Source organism: Heterodontus francisci, chromosome 2 (assembly GCF_036365525.1).
Source record: "Heterodontus francisci isolate sHetFra1 chromosome 2, sHetFra1.hap1, whole genome shotgun sequence".
NCBI lineage: Eukaryota > Metazoa > Chordata > Chondrichthyes > Heterodontiformes > Heterodontidae > Heterodontus > Heterodontus francisci.
In genome coordinates, this window is record NC_090372.1 from 6,759,242 (window position 1) to 6,771,919 (window position 12,678).

The following is a 12,678-nucleotide window of genomic DNA, read 5'->3' on the forward strand; positions in this document are numbered from 1 at the left end:
GCAGTAAAAACAGAGAAAAAAATCCAGGGCCGATAAGGAAAAAGATTCCTCTCTGACTCCCTCGGGCAATTGAAATCCGTCCAGAGATTGCACAGACTGAGAGTTATCGATAAAGACACTTAACTTCTATAGGATGTTGATCATGTCTATGGAGACTCTATCTTATCAGGTACCTTTACTGATAGCACATTCCACCAAACCAACTGGTTGTGATCCACACCTCTATTGGCACCATAAAAGCATTAGTGGCTTCTCATTGGAGGCAGCCATGGAGTTTGGCACCCCAGCCTCTCCCTCTACGCCAGTCAAACCTTTTTTTATGCTGCTGCTCTATGAATCTTCTGTAACGACTGGAGCGGGTCCCGGCAACAGAAAATACTCACAGATTACAAATTTAAAACAACCCACACGGTTGCTATAAAGTGGATGCACTGTGGAATAGAAAGAAGTGGACTAGCGGTTCTTAATGGGGGAACATCTCAGGAAACATTTCTCCAATAGAAAGTGCAGCATAAAATGTAAAAGTTTAATAACAGGAGTGACTCCAATTAAATACTGCAGAATGGTTTTGGATTATCATCAGCTATTCAGCTAATAGGAATATTCTCCTAAGTGCAATGGACTGTGCCAATGATCTAGCGTCAATGTAATGCTGCATGAGCTATTAAGCATAGTGACCTTTCAATTAGTTTTTTTTTGGTGTTAACGTTAGCTTTTCCACTGAGAGTATTAGCAAAAGCAGTGCAGGAACCTTTGGTGTCAAGCAACAGTCTGACTTCACCTGGGACAAACCTGGATTTTTTTTTTGAAATTAACTTTTAATTTTCCTTCCACCCCCGTTTTGGTTCTTGCATGTCCTGCTGTGCCTAGAAATTAAAAATAAAGTGTCACGCACTGCTCAGGAAATGACAAACACTAGCTATGAGAGAAGATTGCATAGGCTGGGGGTTTGGAACAGAGGAGCGTGAGGGAAGATTTAACTGAGGTGTATATATTGTGAGGGGCCTAGATAGAGTGGATAGGAAGAACCTATTTCCATTAGCAGAGAGGTCAATAGCCAGCGGGCATAGGTTTACAATAATTAGTGGAAGGACTAGAGGGGATTTGAAGAGTCATTTTCAGTGAGAGTGTGGTGGGACGTGGGGTGGTGGTGTCTGGAACTCACTGCCTGAAAGGGTGCTAGAGGCAGAAACCCTCATCGCATTTCAACAACACTTGGATAGGCACTTGAGGTGCCAGAGCTACGGTGGGATTAGACTGGATAGCTCTTTTTCGGCTGGCTTGACATGATGGGCCGAATGGCCTCCTTCTGTGCTGTAAATCTTTCTATGTTTCTTGAAAGGCTGCTAGCATAAATATGAGGAACAAAGCATGCAGTAGCCTTTGAAAAGGAAGTGTTCCAGAAGAGCGTGCCCATGCAGCATGAGTTACATTCAGACCCTCCTGCATGAAATGTCCAGCAAGTAGAAATTGGCAATGCTGGCAACTCTCTGCAGAGGGTTAACCAGCAGAAGCATGGATTACTTCACAGCAAAATATTTACATGACAGGCAATTGAAGTAAGTCATTAGTGCAAAAGTATTTTCTTGGTAGGCTTCTAAGAATACATTTGTTCCTTAGCCACAGATTTTTATGAATAGGGAAATAATGTATTTTCAAAATAATTGAACCTTTTTCCCCATCTGAATGTTATTTTTTTCTTTTGTTTTTACATATTACATTTTGCCAATGAATGAGGAGAGAGCGCAAGCTTTCAGGGTTTGTTACAGAGGGTTAGTGCTATTGATCAGTCTGCTGAATTCTGGCTCTCTTCTCTTCAGTGCATGTGGGAGCAGCAAAGGCTGCTTTATCCCAGTGGGGTGGAGATACCTGATCGGAAAATGATTTACAATTTGTTGGTTTGTTTCAGCACAGATCATGAAAGAAGAGAGATTATAAAGTTGTGTGTGTGTGTGGGGGGGGGGGGGGGGGGAGAGTCTCTTTTAACATAAAGCTCTTCACTGTAACACTCCCACCGAATGCACTTGCCAATTCCTCAGCCTGAAAGACACAGGATTCCCAGTGCCCCCTGGTCCGTGCAGAGATAGCACACAGTCTGAACATCACTCCTCCCTCTGCTACAGGCGGATATTATTATTAATAATAATCAGAGTACCGAATGGTCACCAATCAGCAAGCTGACAGACAGGAAGATTCACCCCCACCCCACCCCCACTCGGGTGCGGGTCCATGCCTCCGAGAGCTTAAAAAAAGAAGCGACGAAGTAGATGAAACAAGAAGTCAGTCTTGGAATGTTAGCATCGGGAAAGCAGCTGCAGAAGCAGACTGTTAGCTACCAGCTCTGGAACCAGCCAGATTCAGTGGCAGCCTGCCGAATAGAAAGTCCCTGTTAGAGGTAAGTGTTTTCAACCTGTGTCCAGATGCAGCTTTTGGCTCTACAGAAATAAGAATAACCCCGAAGGCATTTTTCCGCGCGTTGCCCCTTCTCTCTCCCTCGCAACAGAAACAGTCTTCATGGTTGTCATGGCTGTAATAAAAACGCACATTTAATTTGTATTGAAGTCAACTGCATTCCGGTAGCTTTGAGATTGCGGGAAACTCGCACGTTGTGTCGGAGGTAGAATTCGGAGCGGCTGTTTGGTGTTTGTGCAATAAATTTGCTTTAAGTGACTGGGTTGCGCAATGTGGAGTCCGATAGAAATGTGTGTGTTCCAGGGAACTTTAATAGTTTGCTTTAATTGTACTGCACCTTGTCAAGCGTGCCGGGGCTGAACCAACTGTAAAATCCTTAATAGGCTGTGAATTAGTGTGTGAGATGAAGGAGAGAGAGGGTCTCCGCGGTAGGAGCGTCCCTCTGCAATCTGCAGTGACAAATGATTCAGGTACTGAGGCAAGCTGATAGCCTGGGACGGCTATGTGGAGGCCAGTGGGGTGGTTGATCCTGTCTGCTGTGCTCTGGGCTGTCCATTGCTGTCTGAGCCCAAGGTCAAGCTTGCATCTGAAGAGCAACATTGCAACACAGAGGGGCTCCCACAACCTGAGTAACTTCCAGCACCCCCCCCCCCCCCCCCTCCCTCCCCCACCCCCCCCACCACCACCATCACAAAGCAGCGCAGGTTAACACAGGAGGGTTTAAAATATATCCAAGGCAGCTCTTAGCTGCATCACTTTCTAGCTCTGAACTCGATATTTAACATTGGACGGCAGATTATTGCTTGAAATTCCAGTCATATGTCACGGGCTAGACCAGGTCTGGCCACATCTGACAGGCTGCTGAAATAATAAAATCTTCTTTATTTTCTCTCCTGGTTAATTTTTTTTTTTTGGTCTTTCACCTCATGTCGCACCGCTGCCCTGTGAACAAGCCCACAGCACTCGGGGACTGTGTGGCTTTGCTCGTCTTTGCCATTTCAGCAAGAAAGCTGGAAGTAGTGGGAACAGGAGTTAGACATCCCAGTGAGTGTCAAACTTCAGGGGGGAGAGGCACTAACACCATTGTTTTCACTTTGATGTGGCTTTAACCCTTTGAGGACTAGCCGCTCTCGGTTCGCCCCAGCTCTTGTGCTATGGGCAAATTTCCCCTGTTTTCGTGAAATCAAAGTGTTACAGGACAGAATCAGACCATTTGACCCATCGCCTCCGTGCTGGCTCTCCAGTGGGCTGTGTTTATTAATCAATTGGAATGGAGAAATGTATTAACACGAATCTGATTCAGGAATGAAAAGAATAATTGGAAGTTCCTTATATTTGTTTTAAAAAGGACATCTTTAAAAGATACTTATTAAAGCATCTATGTGTAATGCTGAGGTGCGCTGCGTCTGTCTGGCTCTTGTCCCTGTTGGAGATCTTTGTGCTCAGTAAAGAGGGTGAGTGTTTTGGTTTCTGAGTGTATTAAATGTCACCTTCTGTTAAACACCGCGTCGGAGAGTCAGAGAAATCCACTGTCTCCGCAGACAGACGATTGTCATCTTTCAACTCATCCTGGGCTATTTCCCCTCAGCCGAGTTAATTCTGTTCTCTGGCCGTTCTTGTTTACAGGCTGTCCATCGATAATGTAACTAATGTGTTATACAGTGAAAGCTCTGTAATTCCGTACCAGATTTCAGGGGGTGGGGGGATACAACATGCGCCAGTGCCCAGGACAGCTGGGTTGTAGAAAGACTGAACATCTTCAACATTAGCCCGTGTAATGTGAATGAGACAAAAATGAGACAGCACAGAAACAGTTCTGTGGAAACACACAGCAAATGTGTGTTCACCCATTCAGCCGCCTGTGTGATGCATTGCAGTCCACAAACCAACGTAAATTCACTTAGACCTTTTTTACAGCCAAGGGGGTCTCAGCAGGAGATATGACGCTTCCAGATATAAAGGGTGTAACAATGTTCCCAATTGTGTGTTCGCTCCAGAATGAATCGAAAGATCCCAGAGTTATATATATTCGATACGTCTTCACAATATTCGACTTTTTCTCCCATCCCCGATACCTTCCACTGGATTTTGCATTTCCTTCAGTAAAATTAACTTTCAGCGGAAAGTAAAATTAGAGGCACCTATTTTTTGTGCGTTCAGACAGCGTGTGACCCGCGGTTTCTTTAACCATAGTTCTCAGTGTCAAAAATGTAGCGTTTTAACCCTTTCCTATCCATTAAGTTTAGGAGGTCGGTTATGCAGGAAGCAATTCCGAGCTGCAAGGCGGCTTTGAGCCGTTAAAATGAATCTCTCTGACTTAGTGGCAGTACATGGATATACAGTGGGGAATGCACAAACTTAATTACACTCAGCACAGACGTGGTAAATTAAGTAAATCAAGATTGATGAGGACGGCAATAATGGAACTTCCATTATCTAAACAAGTCGTTCTTCCCTGCTCCCTACTGAGACTGGTAGTTGATTGAAGGATGTTTGGTGAAAAACTTATAGGAGGTGAACCGCAGGTGCTGGGATCTGAGCTGATATAACAGCCAAGGCAATCTGAGCAGGCGAAGTGATGCTTCCAGATATAAAGGGTGCAATAGTCTTCCCACTGTGTGTTCGTTCCATAATAAATTAAAAGATCCCAGAATTAAATATTTTAAGTAAACATGTTTATATTTATAATTATATAGAGAAGGGGAGAGAGGGAGGTTTTTTTTGGTACACCCGGAATTCTGACTCTTAAATTAGGTTTCCAATATATACTTTGTACTGCTCGGGAATTCTTGCAAGATATTTTGACTTGTTGCCTCAAGTTTTCCTGAAGTCTGCTCCTCGATCTGAATAAGAAGCACTAGATAGGTTTAAATGCTAACACACATGTATCTGTTTCAGATCTGCTCGTTACTGAACATACCGCTGGAATAATTTGTATAATTCATGTGAAATTATCAATTGATCAGCTTTCAGATTAAATAATTCATCAATATCATACAATTATTGATATGAATGACAAATATTGTATAACTTAATATTACAGTAGTGATAAATATATTTCTTAAAAAGGTTAGAATCATCGTTTGGTCAAGGTTGGACTATTGATAAAGGTGATCTTTCAGTCAATTTTCTTTTCGTATTATATTGCTGACACATCTTTCACTGTAACATGGGCTATGCAATTGTGAAGGACTTCAGAAATGTACAGAATACAACAACTTCATTACCTCGGCTCCTGTAATCTCAATGGCTTCCAATCCAGCAGCCAGACAAAGTTCACAGACTCGCTATTGGCACAACATTAAGGAGGCTGCTCAATATGTCATGGACATAGTATTACTTGGTAAAAACTGCTTCATGGGATTAATTATACACTATTGGGATTCATAAGGCACAACACTGAATTGTACACCCAGACCCAAAATTGAGAACAGACCAGTATGTTGAATAACAAACTCATAATATTCATCATACTCAATTTTGTACAAATACCTCTTCATTGGTGATGGCCGTGAGAAACATCATGGTAGCAATAACAATCATATATGTTGCTATGTGTTTCTACAATTCCTTCCTGTGCAAGAAAAATACACTATATTTTCTCTCAGTGTTTAAATAATGTATGACAGAGAGTGTACGAATTTCATATGGCTTGTTTGTAGCAAGAACACATGGACCTGAGTGAGACCACTTGATGTAGGGTTTACAGACATGCTATAGAAATAACCAGATGTAGAATAGATGTAAAGATTTGCAAAATAAATAGCTGGTAAATTGCTATCATTAATTTCTTTACAAATGTCAGTTGGAAATGCCGAATTCTTGGTCAAACCTTATTGACCTTCTTGATGTCAAAGTTTATGGGGGGCATTAAATTGTTAACTTTTAACTTTGGTTCAGCAAATAGGATTTTAGACTCCTTGATCCTTCTAGTATTCTGGTTTCTCTAATGGTCACCCTGTGGTTGCCAGACCTACCATTGGTATAACAAGTGATTTAGGCCTGATTAAATCTTGCTGACCTTAAAAAGGATCCAGTAAGAAAGATTCAGTCAGAGAATTTTGGAGCTGATGTTTATTGAGAATGAAATAATGCAAAGTTGCTGAGGCTATGTGAACAGGTGGGAGATTTGCTTTTGTTTATCAGAGATTAGAGCAGGAGAAGTTGTAAATTTAAGCAAATATGGAATTAAGAGGATAGTAATTCAGATGTTTATAACAATTCAGAGTTAACAATGGCTAAATGGTTAAAAGTTCATCCTAACTGCGCAAGGTGTTAGTTGGGAAGGAAAGATTATCCACAAACCAGGAAAGAAGAAGTGAGCGAGTGATTTACCGAAGATGTATCCACAATTGAAGAAAGACTAAAAGCAGAAATTTCTGGAAGCACTCAGCAGGTCAGGTAGCCTTTGTGGAGAGAAGAACAATAGTTAATGCTTCAGGTTAAGTATTTGTTTACATTTTTTTTTCTGCAGATGCTGTCTGACCTGTTGAGTATTTCCAGCATTTTCAGTTTTTGTTTCAGATTTCCAGTATATGTACTTTCTTTTGTTGTTTTCTGGAGAAAAACCTAATGGTTTCCATAGAGCAGTTAAAGTGCCAACAAGACAAAAAGTTACATATTATACTAATGCTATTAAGATATAAGTGGAGCATTACATGTTCTTTCACTATACAAACTGAACAAAGCTTACTTTGCCAAGAAGTTACTGAATATTGTTGATGTGCTTTATTAAATTTAGTGCAGCAGAAGCTATGATGTTGTAATTCTGAATTGACTTATTTTATTAATTTGAACATGGTGAATGTGTTATTGTAATTCTAAGACAGGTTATTTCTCTGTGATAATTAAGTTCACAATTGTTTTATTGTTCACTGCATAGAGGCAGCATGATGAAGTAGCTACAGAAAATGCTGAAAATACTCAGCAGATCAGGCAGCTTCTGTCTTTATTTCAGATTTCCAGTATCCTCAGTATGTTACTTTTATGATATAATAGCTATGGGCTCTGTATCGAACTGTTCCTTGTCCTGTTCAATTCCTGGTACCTTTAAAATGGTGCAGAGATGAATGGATTCTTGTAGTTGAGTTCGACAGGTAGGGTGACTGAAGAATGAGCCAAATTAAGTTTGGAATACATTGGGAACCCATCTGATCGAATTCCGAATCACTCCAATTCCTCAGCTTGCAAATGTTGCCGCAGCTGTTCCCCATGAGTCTAATGTTTCCCAGCCAATGTCCCCTTTCTTCAGTATCGCAGTCGGGACCAGAGCCTGGGTTAAAGCTGCCTGTGTCTATGCTGCCTCTCTTCACGCACTCAACAGCGAAGAAATTCACTTCTCGCAGAGTGGCTAGGTGCCATGCACTGTGCTCCTGCTTCACTAACCAATACTTTTTAAAGTCAGTGTGTGGATTAAAGTATGGCTGCAGAACATGCTATGCCTTCAGTCTGAAAAACCAGCTGAATGCTATAAACAGCTGGAGGCTTCTTTCAATGTTAAATTGACAGAGAGAGAGGCACAGCACTGGCAACACACCACAGGTTACAACTGAGGTGATTGGTGATTCCTTCAGGGGCTAAAGCAAGTGGATTTTTGTTAGACTACAGAAATGGCTTGGCCTATTTGGCGAACGTAATGTTCTTGAAACCCCCCCTAGGTATAAAGACATATCTTGATGCATTATTCTTGAACATTTACTATGTGGTGCAGACATTCCTCTCCCCCACTTTCAACCCCAACTCCTCCCTCTCCCAGTCAGTAGGGCCGTAAACTATGGACTTCTTTAATGGTTGCTGTTAATGTTGTTGATAAGTCAAAAAAAAGATGCAATTCAAACATCCCAAAAGATTAGAGGTATTGTTCTTATCGCTCTCCCTTTCTAAGACGAAGCATGTTGTATTTTATATGCCCTCACCCCGGCCTTCATCATCTCCCTCTGCACTGCCAGCAGCTTGGATGAGAAGCTGAGTGAACTCAACTAAACTGAGGTGAATGAACGTGAGTGCTATTCAGTCCTGCCAGACTCAAGTCAGACTGTATGGTTGTTCAGAACGCCGACTCCTTCCATGTCCAGGATGCCTATGTGGACAATTTCTCTCCCCACTGCTGCAGGGAGCATTGCTGAGTGAAAGCACAATTAGGGTCAGTGTTCACTCTTCTCTGAAAAGTTTGCAGGGCTATGAGGAAACAGCAGGGGGAAAGGAGCTGAACTGGATAGCTCGTTCAAAGAGCCAGCACAGGTATGTTGGACCGAATGGACTTTTTCTGTGCTGTAAGATTCTATAATTCTGTCAGCAGGCTTCTCCAACAGAGATTGAGAAGAACAACTCAGTCCCATGAAACCCTTCTGTCCTTGCTGCCAACCACTCCTGTGGGTAAAAACACAGCTGTTACAAATTCTAGTTGAAATTAATAAACTCAACCCTAGTTGCCACTCCGGGTAGCTATGTTAGTGCTTTTCATTACCATTTGCTCTAAGGGATGCGAGTGGTGGCATATCTGGAAACTGAGAGGCTTTTGAACAGACTTGAGTGAATACCAGAGCAACATTCATCGACTTTAATTTTAAACCAGGAGAGCCTTTTCTTTCTCATCAAGGTTCTATTGCCTATCTCTACTGCCTTACCTCTCTTTATCCTATTTGATGTGTGTGTAAACTTTTATTCCTCCTCTTTGTTCCCAATTGTATCATTACCTATCTTGCATCACTCTGGAAGCTTTGTTCTGCGATTGGAAGTGACAGAATGCAAATCAGACAGTCAGCTGAGTGCCTGGAAATTGTGAATCCAAACATTGTAAGGAATCTGGCTTTGTGCATCCTGTTCAGACACAGGAGGATTATGAAAATACATAACAACTGAATCCGTTATCGAGTCAGGAAAAAAAAAAGTTCCTCTCTCTCTGCATGATACCACACTGTTGTGCTGAGGACTACTTCCTTTCGGGTGATGATATTATAGAAAACAGAAACAAGACATATATAGACTATAGACTTGTGCTGGTTTGTCAATTCACTTTACTGCTGTGCATCGGAATTAATTCATTCGCATATTTAGTCAATGTGGGGGGTCGTTGGGGTAGGGTGATGAGGGGGAATAAAGTTTATCATAGTGCATTATTCAAGCAGTTTATTAACCGTAGCAGAGTCAAATTTCTCTCCACCATTTCAAATATATGCTCTTATTCAATACATATAAAAGAATATATTTTACAATCTCAAAGTGAGATAGTACAGTCTGGCAGTGTTAAGCAAATAATCTGAAACTAATCACTTATTTATATTCTTGTACAGTTAGGATGGGTTGCTGCCCCATTGAACAGGAAGAGTGGCAGGTGGGAAATCTAGCTTTGGGTAGCCTTTATTCCTTGTAATGTGACATGAATCTTTTACCCTTGTCAGAAAGGAAATATTTGCGGCTGTAAATGACTGTTTTGGTAGGGAGTCTTGGATTGAGAAAGCAGGGTAAAGAAGGATGGGACCCAGTAATTCTCTGAGAGGGCTTTTTTTTCTGAAGTTCACAGCAGTTCTGCTTTACAGTGACGTTACTGAGACATCTGTTACCACAACACAAAGCTCAGCCTAGCAACGGAAACATATTTTGAGGAATAATTCATGGCAATTTCTGGCACTTGAGGCTGTGCAAAGTAAATGAAATTTGCAAGTAAATGGGTAAAATTGTAAGAAGCCCAGCAAATGAAATCTTTGGAAGTGCGGAATAAAAATAAGTAGTACAGGTTCAGATTTTGATCCTAGGCAGCCTCCCTTGGTTGGGTTTAAAAGTCTTGGAAGGCTGCTAGCCAGTGTAAAAATTCTAGTTACACTTGCTCCGCACTCCTAAACAGAAAAGGTCAGAAAAGCACAAGTGCTGGAATATATTAGTCAGTTATTAACAGTTTGGCAATACAGTAATCGACATTTCACACAGATTTATCCCAGAGTTGAATCATGATTTCTGCTTTCCCTGCATTTTCAGAGAGCCGTTTTTGGGGTACAATGAGAGAGAAAAGAGGCATGCAGTGTTCTAGTCCCTCTTTTATAGGTGTCTGGCTCCCTCCTGTGGTTGAATCACTTTGTTCCTCTATCTGTGCAGATTAGTTGAGGGATAAAACTACCATCATCCTCTTGCTTTCAGATAATTATCAAAAGGCTTCATTATTCTAACCCAGACCCGTCCTCAATGATACAAAAACAGGAAAACAAGTTGCTTTGAAGTGTAATTGGTTTTTTTTTTGGTTCTTGTCATAGACAATGCACTGGTTGAAATATAGAACAGAGCATATAGAGTAACACCATAGTTCATCAAAACTTCCTCGTCAAGTCAGGAGTTAGATTGTACACCGTTGTTTGTGGATCAGAAACAGTCATTTCTGCATAACAGCAAGCAACAGCTTCAAAGGCAAAATATTGCAGATGCTGGAAACCTGAAGTTAATAAGCAGAAAAGGCTGGAAATACTCAGCAGGTCTGGCAGCATCTGTGGAGAGAGAAACAGAGTTAATGTTTCAGGTCGATGACCTTTCTTGACCTGAAATGTTAACTCTGTTTCTCTCCACAGATGCTGCCCGACCTGCTGAGTATTTCCAGCATTTCTGTTTTTATTCCAGTTTCAAAGGCTTGTTTTAGCAGAAAGTGCACCATCCTCCCCTTACCCTAAGGGGCCAGATGACTGCATCACACCAACTGTGTGCTGATTTCACAAGGGTATTCTTTGCATGACTCACAGGAGGCAAGGAAGGTTCCATTGACCGGAGATTTAAAGGGAGGTGGGCAAATGGAGTTATGGCACACATGAGTTTGGATTAATTACATAGGCTTTAAATGCCTTCATGATATTTATTTATACTGCAAAGCCACACATGGGTGCATTGCCCTTTCACAGAACACCAGGCATACATAAACCCCTCACTCCTTCTGCTCCATTGTTGCAGTTGTGTGTGTATAGATATTGATTGAGGAACTTGTCGGGACTGGGTGTGATGCTTCTCCCATGATCACGCCCCAGACTAATACTAATTGCCCAGTTTTGCTAAGTATTTCACAAGGTACAAATAGCATCTTGAACCAACCAAAAGATCCAGCTTCTGGTAAGAGCAAGCCTGGCATCTTTCCACCTCTTGCCACTATGCCAAAGTTTATATTGGTGATAGTAGCCTTACTCTTCACATGAAATTTGTTCTCTGTACATAAACGTGATTCAAACAACAATGTTGTCAGTCAGTCAGCTTATGTAATGAACAAGGGTAGCCAAGGCAAACTTTGATGATGCCAGGTGATTTTTCTCCCGCATTATGAATTGTGTCAAAAGTTATGAGAAATCATGAAATCAGAGTTATTAATTCTTGAGATGGGAGTATAATAGTGACACTTGGCTCTCTATAATTGGAGTTACCTAGGCAATGGATTAAGGATTTTTATTAACTTGCTGATTTCTGGCTGCCAGTAATAGGGATTGCCCAGGCAACAATGTAAGAGTTTTGTTAAATTTTTAATCGATTTATGTTTCTGTTTTAGCAGTCCTCCTTTTTGCTGTTAATTAATTGCTTACTCCAGTAACTTTGTCTCTTCTGGATAGACCACTTGCAGGAGCAGTGGAATGTGGAATTTTACCCGTATAGTTTTTCCATTTCTTTGATTCTTTTTTTTTACCATTTCCATTTTCTGTTTTCAAATAATTCTATAACCCCTGATGCATTTTTGATGTTTTGCCTAACCATTAATTGGCACTGAGTAACGTTTAAGGACTAATAGCTACACTGTATACTCTTGGTAATGAGTGGACAAGTGTTATAGTTACATGACATTGGGTGAGATACGGGGCTATTTAGGATAAGATTAAATGCTAAAGTAGTTTCTGAATTAGGAATGGAATTTCACAGGGTTTTCTCTGCATTTGATCAGTTTAGATTTTTTTGAACAGGGGACATCAGATCTGAAGTATTCTATGTATCTGCAAGAACAAGTAAGTCATCAAGCTGCACACAGACCTTAAATGGACTGTCAAGCAATGCAAACCCCAGTTTAGGGTCAATGTCCATGTATATTATTTATGTATGTGCCCTTTGTCTTGATTGCAAATTCCTTTCACTGTTTTGGAAGCAGCAGAGCAGGTAGTTTGGGGAATCATAATGCAAATGGCCATTTCTGTGTCTATTGCCCTACCATATACAAAGCATGGCTCTATAAACCAGGATGGTAGCCAATAGAAATGCTCAGCCCAAATGATAGCATTGCTCGCAATACAAAAGAAAAATAAGATGCAACATACG

The 12,678-nt window shown here is 41.2% G+C and overlaps 1 protein-coding gene across 3 annotated transcripts in view; it reads left to right on the forward strand.

The window, feature by feature from the left end:
- Positions 1–2,063: 2,063 nt before the first annotated feature.
- The window catches only part of LOC137381327 (cadherin-6-like), a 157,794-nt gene continuing 147,179 nt past the window's right edge, over positions 2,064–12,678 (forward strand). Inside the window, exon 1 of one of the 3 annotated variants that reach the window (XM_068053737.1) lies at positions 2,064–2,395. The gene's annotated coding sequence lies outside the window, so the exon portion shown is untranslated. Of the gene's footprint in view, positions 2,396–2,840; positions 2,883–3,480; positions 3,867–12,678 lie in introns of those variants that run through there. The other 2 variants (XM_068053746.1, XM_068053756.1) reach the window with 2 other exon arrangements.